The sequence below is a fragment of the Oratosquilla oratoria genome, chromosome 39 (genome assembly GCF_046742065.1).
Source record: "Oratosquilla oratoria isolate Oo_2021 chromosome 39, ASM4674206v1, whole genome shotgun sequence".
Taxonomy (NCBI): Eukaryota; Metazoa; Arthropoda; class Malacostraca; order Stomatopoda; family Squillidae; genus Oratosquilla; species Oratosquilla oratoria.
In genome coordinates, this window is record NC_134815.1 from 26,147,674 (window position 1) to 26,157,673 (window position 10,000).

Sequence of the window (10,000 nt, forward strand, 5' to 3'; positions counted from 1 at the left end):
ATGACGATCACTGCGTAATGTGGGACGGCAAGATATTTACCTAAACAAAACTCACCATCCCACTTCCACACAGTCGGAAGTAAGAAATACCTAGTAAGGCAAAGCCATTTCAGTTGCGGCAAACCGCTATTTTATTTTATTTTTTTTGACGGTGTTTGGTCGCCTCCCCGCCTGGTCAGGCTTTCGGGACCCAACGCGGCATAGCCAGCAGCGGGCCTCGGGAATCGAACTCATAACCGCCTGCTCATGAGTTCGACACGGTATCCAATGGGTTACCGCGCGGCATGTTTACCTAAACGAATTAGGGAAAAAAAAAGGTATTACAGGTAATTGTTCAACAGTCGGTTGGACCTGATTCGAGAGTCTACGTAGGATGAGGTTATCATTTCTCGTCAGATTAGTATTTCATATGATTTTTTTTCTTTCAATTTTGATGTTAATAATTTTCTTTAAAAGAATATATACATACATACATACATATACATATATATATATATATATATGTATATATATATATATAAATATATATATATATATATATATATGATGAAGTTATCATTTCTCGTCAGGTTAGTATTTCATATGATTTTTTTTCAATTGTGATGTTATCAATTTTCTTTAAAAGACTACACACACACACACACACACACACACACACACACACACACACACACACACACACACACACACACACACACACACACACACACACACACACACACACATATATATATATATATATATATATGTATGTATATATATAAATATATATATATAAATATATTTATATATATATATATATATACATATATATATATACAGTATATAACAAGCTTCTTTTCCAACTTCTTTCCTCACCTATCCCCAGCTTATTTTTTCATCTCCCAGCCTCTTCCCTCACCTCTCACCCTCCTGTTCTACACTTCCTGCCTCTTCCTATTCTCGCAGCCTACTTCCTTCCCTGCCCCTTTTTCTCCTCCCAGCCTCTCCGCTGGTCTCCTAATGTCTATTTCTACACTTCCTGTCTCCTCCTGTTCTCATGCCTTCCTCCCTCCTATTTCTGCCTCTTACCTCTTCCCGGCAGCATCTTCCCTCCTCCCGCCAGTGTCTCTTTTTCCACACCTCTCCCCGTCTTCCGTTTTCTTTTTGACCCATTTTCTTTGTCGCGCACAGACACACAATTTCCCATTTAGTCATTTGCTCGTTTTCCCACGCTCTCGACACCGTTTTCTCTTGTATAACAAATTCCTCCTCAACTTTTTTTTTCATTTTTCTTTTTTTCTTTTTCGCACTCTGGATCAAGACGCCTTTGTGGGCGTCTGTCTCCCTGTCTGCGACAGTCTTTGTCGACATCTTCATCCGTCTAGATGCATGATTGTCTGTCTGTTCCTTTGTATATGCCTGTCTTCCTGAATCCTTGTGTCTTGCATTTCTATTCACGTCTTGAAACTCATGACTGTCCTAAGAACATAAGAATAAAAGAATGAAAGAGAATGCAAGCGACCATAAGGCCTACACTAAGTAGTTCCTTGTCCATTACCATATATCTTCTTAAAAAAAAACTCTATTGGTAAACCAATTCTTGCTTATTTCCTTCTTAAACCTAGATTTGTCCAATTTAAACCCATTACTACTAATCCTACTGTAACAAAAAGGTTTACTACGTAAAAGGTGGGCTTAGCGGGTGATGTAAAGTCTTGGTTAAAACTTTCTATCTATTGGTAGGTACTTGGAATATTTACAGCTTCGGGGAATGTCTCCCCTACGTAGACTTTCCCAAGTTCCTGACCTAGGTTGCCTCTCTATGGCGAGCGTAGTCGCCGTACATATATTCCTAATTTGCTGTGTTAGCTTTCTTGTTTGGGGTTGCCTATATTTACCCAATATTGGAACACAAGTGATTTAGTTGCATGCAGTGGAGGTTTTAAGTATTGTATCTATGTTCGTTAATGTATCATGGAATGGTGTATGGATTGTTGTTACAATCATATACGTATAAGAAAGGGGTCAATGGATGTGTCGGGTGACGTTAGGTACTTCCTTGTTGGGTAGTGCCGCGATGGCGCCATGTTGCAATACGTTATCATTCCTTGAGTCATGTGTTTTGTGAATGGGAAATGCGAGGTCAGCAAGATTGGAGGTCTTGATAAAGACGAGTACCATCTTACATGTCTGTAGATTACGTGCCACGGCGCATGAGCTATTATTATGCTAGTAATGGTTACACTACCCTCCTGTCTTAATATGATGACCTTACTTGCATCACCCTTTTTACTTAAGTCCTTGACCCATTTGAATAAATCTATTAGATCACTCCTCATTCTACGTCTGTCTAAAGAGTGTAAATCATGATTCCTAAACCTGTCTTCAAAAGGTAAATTTCTAAGCACTTATATCATGGTCCTTATCCTCTGTACAGGACTTTTTACACTCAAACAAGACATCAAATGATGAAAGTGCCCCCAGTATCTAAACAATATCTGACGAAGTGGCTTGATAGGCTTAAACTAATGCAATACTGAGTGTCGAAGATAAGTAGAGTTAGACGTTTCTATCCATATAATATAACCATCCAAACACCTTTAGTGGAATCGAAGCGTTTGCGGCCACCACATCAAAAACTCCCCACTATCCATGTAGTACAAGTGTACAATAGACAAGTATTGTACACTGGACCCTCCTAACATGTAATCCAACGTAGATACATCCTTGTATGCGTGTCTCTTGGATGCCAGTTGCCTTATTCTGCTTCTTCCTCCTTCTCTTCCCTCTCCTCCCCTTCTCCCCCCTTAACCTCACCTGAAAAACTCCCCCCACCCCCAGTGTGTCCAGATGAAGCATGGGATGCCGGTTGATATATGCACAGGCGAAGTTGAGGTCGCGTCAATAATATATATATGTATATATATATATATATATATATATATATATATATATATATAAATATATATATTTATATATATGTGTATATATATATATGTATATGTATATATAATAATATATATAAATATATATATATATATATATATATATGTATGTGTGTGTGTGTGTGTGTGTGTGTATGTGTGTGTGTGTGTGTATGTGTGCGTGTGTGTGTTGTGTGTGTGTGTGTGTGTGTGTGTGTGTGTGTGTGTGTGTGTGTGTGTGTGTGTGTGTGTGTGTGTGTGTGTGTGTGTGCGTGTGTGTGTGTGTGTGTGCGAATATTTACTTTTCGTCTTAAACATTTTACGATTGTTTTTGTTCGTTTTCTTCTCGAAATTTTGTCAAGAGGAGGGAGTCTCTGTGTCTCATGTTCTTTAGACTTTCCACACGACATCTTTCTTCACACCTAACGTTCTCAGCTTTACCTCCACATTCCTTAATCTATTTTTGTAACACTTATCATATATCTCAAACACTTCATCTCAAAAATATTCCGATAAATGAATAATTAGATATATGATTAAATAAATATTTAGGTAAACAAGTAATCAAATACAATATTAAATTAATATGCAGATAAATAGATAAATAAGTATGTAAACAAATGTCTTTATAAATCAATATATAGATAAGTAGAGAAATAAATAAAGAAACAAAGGGATATAAAAAGCAAAAGTAAATAAACAAATAAATTAACATATTTTTGAATAAGTACATAAATAGTAAACAAATTAAGTAAAAACAGAATAAACAAGCAAACAAACAAACAAACAAACAAGTGATATATAACGTATGTCTACCCTTTGCAGATCCCTTCCACTCCGGTTATCGTTGGAAGCTGGATTCCATTATCGGTGAGCTATTTTCACCGTACTGTGTTCATCGTTACTGGACGCGAACACGGTGTCTATCGTGTTCCACACGCTGTGGTAATTGTCTTGAAGCCTTTTCACAACAGCGAGGCTGAATATTGAGTATCGGTTTCCCGTCATTCGCTCGGATCCTGTTTCCAAAATCTCATCCCGGTCAGGTGCCCACAATTTCTCTTGCAGAGGCGCGGGGACCGATCCATGGCGACCTCAGCCGACTCATGGCTACCACGGAGACGCACAGGACCCGCGGATTGCCTCACATGAGCCATTGAATGCCGGAGGCTTCCCTCAGCTGAATAGAATCGTGAGGCAACAGTGGTAGTTGACCTTGGCGATTAGAGTTGATAGTTTTTTTTCTTCTATTGACAGATATTTCCCTCAGGTGAATAAAATCGCCTGTCGACAGCAACAGTATAACTTCTAAATGAACACTTACAAATTAACCTTTACAGTAAAAGGGTTAACCGAGATGATATTTTACCTTTTTAGCTGAATGAGATTGCCTGGTGGCAACCAAGATAAAAGCTAAAGATAAATTTCAGCAGTGAAAAGGTTAACCAGATGGCATCAGCCAGAAATAATATATAAAGTATATCATAACCAAATGCAAGAATGGAGGATAAGACACAACTGGGAAATTCGAGAACAAACAAAACAACCCCATATTAAAAATAAAATAAGATTAAAAAGATTGAAATGGGCAGGACATGTCACAAGGTTGCAAGAAGATAGATGGCCAAAGAAAGTGCTCAATAGTGGAGTGCGTGGAAGACGACCACTTGTTCGACCTAGAAAAGACTGGAGGAGATGCGTTGAAGAAGATGTGCAGATATGTAGAATAGAACCAAGAGAATGGAAGGAGGTGGCACGGGACAGAAAGACATGGCGAGACGCTTCGAAAGCGGTTATGGATTACCAAGTGGCACGAAGACCAGCGGAGTAAGAGTAACAGTAAGTATCATCATAGTGTGTCTTTGTTACTTCTGACCTGGGCATTGGGCGGGGGACAAAAGGGAAACATATAAGAACATAAGAATGAAGGAGACTGCAAGAGACCGTAAGGCCTACACTAGACAGTTCCATATTCATTACCACCTGTTATCCCTATCCATAACTTTAGCTAATCTTTCCTTAAAACAACCAATAATTTCAGCGTTCACTATTTAGTTGCTTAGTCTATTCCATTCGTTAACCACTCTGTAGGTAAACCAGTTCTTGCTTATTTTCTTCATAGATAAATTTGCCTAATTCAAACCCATTACTACGAATCCTACCTGCTGTCTTAATATGATGACCTTGCCTGAACCTTTCTTGTTAAAGCCTTTGACTCATTTTAAATTGGATGGTAATGGGAGGGGTGAAGGGTGGATGCATGCCTTAGTTGGCTGCCTTCCTTATAAGGGAGAAGCCTATTGGTATATATATATATATATATATATATATATATATTCATACATATATACATACATGCATAGGTACACACATATACACATACATACACACGAAGGACTACCATTATACAGGACGTGCACACCCAGATTCCTGGCTTCGCTAGCGGAGGCCAGTCCAGTGTGCTACGAGCAGTGGAGGTGTAAGGTTGTGTCGCTCCGTCTTTCGCGCGTGGCTGCATTTAGAAATGGATGGTGTTTGTTTACATAGGTTCTTGCTGATTTTTTTTTTATTGGTTTTTCATAGGTTCTTTCTTGCTGATTTTGTGTATTCAAAAAGCGGAATAAGTGTGGTGTTGAGAACTGCAACGGTAATTATAACAAGGATAACAGGTGCCTAGTCTTTCGACTGCCAAGAGACCGTTATGAAAGACAAGTGTCTTGATGTGCTACCACCACGTAAGAACTTTGTTGCTGATTCTGACAGACTTTTTATTTGTGAGAAACACTGGGTTGCTAACCCTCTTCTATCAAATTGCCTGATGATTCTACGCGACTTGCGATCCCTCCCAGCGTCCTCAATGTGCCTGCTTCATGTCTGCCATCTTCAAAACCTGTACCTCGCCCGGCGAAGGCCGAAGACAAGCAACTGAGGCATTTTCTTCAGAAAGATACGATTACTTCATTTGATGCTTTTAGACCTGAACGTGACCTACAGAAGCAGTGCAAGAACTTAATTATTTCAAGATCGGAAGAAAGGTTAATGTGTCTGTTCATGACAGAAAATTTCAGCGATTGCAGCCTGTCTGTGATTGTCGAAAACACGCCCACGTTGTGTAGCCCACTGATCTGCCGTGCATTCAAGAAGGGCATTAGTGTACCACTGGGTAAGACACTTCATCCCAACAATGGTTTGAGGTCGTATGGTCAGTTCGCCGAAGCTGTGCGCTTAGCAATTAACTATGACATCCCGTTTGACAAAATTATTGAGATTGTTGTCACTCTTCTTCAAACCCACACGTCAGCCTGTGTGAACACCGAGAATGAGAAGAAGCTGGTATTTTTGACACGTCAGTTGGAACTTTTATCACAGAAACAGTTTTCCATGAATGATTATTGTTTTGCTCTTGAATCATACCCCAAGTGTAGTTATGAACAGCTCAGAGACTTTTTGGTGCTGCCAAGCAAACGCAAGCTGCAGTACATCACTTCATCTATTGACAAGGATCGGGTGACAAGGGAAACATTTGTCAAAGTGAAGACACTGCAGCAGAAGAATGTATTTCTCTTGATAGATGAAGTACAGAGTCGGCCAACTGTTGCATTTTCTGGTGAGGTTCTGAGCGGCATGGCAGTGAACGAGCCAGACTGCAAGGCCACTTCTATCCTATGTACTATGATGAAGTCGCTGCACAGAGGACCTAGTATTATGATTTCTGTGACACCCGTCCACAAGCTCACAGCAGCATACCAGCTTGAGCGTGTAAAGGAGGCGGCAGCTGTTGTTGAGAGGGCAGGTGGGCGTGTCATCAGGTCTATCACAGACAATCACTGTAGAGATGGAAGGACGACCACAAGTTACCATTCCTTGACACGTTGTTGCACAGGAGGGATGAAGGAGTAAGATTCTCCGTGTACAGAAAACCTACCAACAGAGATGACTTTGTGCACTACTTTTCAGGACACAGCGAGCGAGTGAAGACCGGCGTGCTCATAGGCTTCTTCCTCAGAGCTTTTAGGATTTGCAGTGAGGAATTTTTTAGAAGATGAATTAGCCTACATAACTATTGCCTTTAAGAAATTAAAATATCCAGGGGGAATGATTAAAAAGCTGAAAGGAGTAGCTAGGAACATTTTCATGAGACCAAATGTCCAATCGTCCGAGGATAATAAGGTACAGTATATTTCGGTTCCTATGTCTAGAAAAACTGAAGGCATAGATAGATTTCTTGGGAAGAGTGGGATAAAAATAGCAAGGACGTCCAATTCCAAAATTGGAAAAATTGTCAAGACCAAGAATATAAAAGGACTGTCCCAAAACGCCCTCAGTACCATCTATCGCATTCCTTGCGGTAGTTGCTCATCTTCGTATTACGGCGAGTCAGGTCGAGGCGTCGAGAAACGCATAGCTGAGCACAAACGAGACTTGAGGTCACACAGGACGTCTAACTCACTCGTCCAACATGCTGACCGGTCTGGACATTTGCCCCACTGGGATGGAGTCGAGGTTTTACACACGGGATTAAGGAGAGACATGAGGAAGACTGTTGAAGCTGCCTACATTAATTATTATGAAAATATCAATGACAGGGAAGGTTTTGTTTGTTTGTCAAAGGCAACAAGTAAATTAATTATAAATACAATTGGGAAACGTATGCATGATACGGGAAAGGGAATCCCCAGACAGCCAGCGGGGTGACCTGTCCTTGTTCCCATCCTCGGATAAATGTGTGGTCCAACTGTTTGTAGACAGCTTACTGAAGAAGACCGAGTCGGTCGAAACGTATAAGCAATAAAAAGTTCCAGCCCATCTTCGCTTATTCTTCCTCCACCCAGTCTCTCATCTGTCTAAACCATTCATCATATATATATATATATATATATATATATATATATATATATATATATATGTATATATATACACACATATATATAATATATATATATATATAAATATACATATGCATATATATATACACATATATATATATATATATATATATGAGTAAAGTGGAAGAGTTAGACACGGGTCTTGGGCCGAGTTTATTCCTAACCAGTTTCGCTTAGAGCTTCCTCTAAGCGAAACCAGTCAGCAATAAAATCGGCCCTAGAACCGTGTCTTACTCTTCTACCTTCCTGAAACCTGTCACAATATCTCAACTTGATATATATATATATATATATATATATATATGTATATACATATATATGTATATACATATGCATATATATATGTATATATATATATACATATATATATACATATATCTATATATCTTTTATCCATTGCCTGATTAGTATCTATCGCTGATGGCCCGAACCACATCGCCTGAAAAAAAAAAAAAAAAAATCCAAACCCTTTTTTCAGTACAATTCTATTGCATACACATACCACGATTCAAACTGCATTGATGAATCCTAATACCGTTTCAAATCGTTTCCCTTTGAATCAAATGTTTCGACACCAAATTCACATACATTGGTTCAAACCTCGTTTTGAATCACTTTTTTTTTTTTCTTTTTTTAATAGCCAAGGTCCTGTGAGGGTCGTACTACCCATTCAACCTGCGTCACACTGTTTAACAATTATAATGATAATAACTTTACTACTACGACAACAACTACTACTTCTACAATTTCTTTACCTCAACTTTTTTCAAGTGACCTCTATCCTCGTGGAACTGTATTGTAAAAGCAGACAGGGTCTGTCTTCCACACAGTTCATTAGCCCCTTTCTCGCCAATGACTGTGGTCGACTACCTTTTTATATTTTGTATTAATTCACTTTAATGAAGCCTAATACAGAAGTTCATTTATGTTACTTTCTACTACAGTCTGCTCAAAATCGATGTTTTGTATATGTGCTGATTTAGGCAGTGGGGACTTGGTACTTCTCAGGCATAGGAGAGCTGATCTTAAGAGAATGGTAGTTTACATCTCATCCACGATACAATGCTGCTTTTTGGTTGTTGTTTCTTTTATGCCATCACCTCTGCCAGACGGGCGTAGAATACCTTTGCCCTTGGACCCATACCGCCTGAAGTCGTAAAGGTTATCGGAATAAATGATCCCTGGTCCACGTTCTGTATACGTTCCTCGTACATCTTGATTTTCTCATTTTCGTTCCGGGAGTGGGACGCCTCAATAGTTACGTTATTGTAACAGGGGGCCATCGGATCAAATATTCCCATGTCAAAAAAGGACAGTTGTCCCCGTGTCCAGAAACCTCTTGCGCTGACATCCACTCGTGCTTCATTTGATGTGCTGGATGTGCGGTGCCTGAAATTCTCCCCTCTTGTTGTCGATGGTCACGTCCTTGCATACCTTCCGAAGCACTGGGGCAGTAAGATCCCTTATCTCGTCATCTCTCATGCAGATGAATCCACTACTACTACTACTACTACTACTACTACTACTACTACTACTACTACTACTACTACTACTACTACTACTACTACTACTACTATTACTACTACTGCTACTACTACTATTACTACTACTACTACTACTACTACTACTACTACTACTACTACTACTACTACTACTACTACTACTACCACTACTACTTCTTCTGCTGCTACTACTACTACTACTACTACTACTACTACTACTACTACTACTACTACTACTACTACTACTACTACTTCTACTACTACTACTACTACTACTACTACTACTATTACTGCTACTACTACTACTATTACTACTCTTACCACTCTTACTACTATTACTGATACATTTACTGTTACATATATTGCAGCTTCTACTACTACTGCTAACGCTACTACATCTCCACTTAACAGAGAGAGAGAAAAAAGAGAGAGAGAGAGACAGAGAGAGAAAGAAAAAGAGAGAGAGGGAAAGAGAGAAAGAGGAAGAGAAAGGGAAATGGAAATAGAGAGTCGAAGAGAAATAGAAAGGGAAAGAGGGAGAGAAAGAGAAAGAGAAAGGAAAGGAAAAGAGAATGAGAAAGAGAAAGAGTATGAGGAACAGAAAGGGAGAGAAAGGGAAAGGGAAAGGAGGGAGTGGAAAGGCGTCCTCTACCTACCAACAACATACAGACCACTTGTCCCATTATAGTCCGAGAGCAGGTGGAGT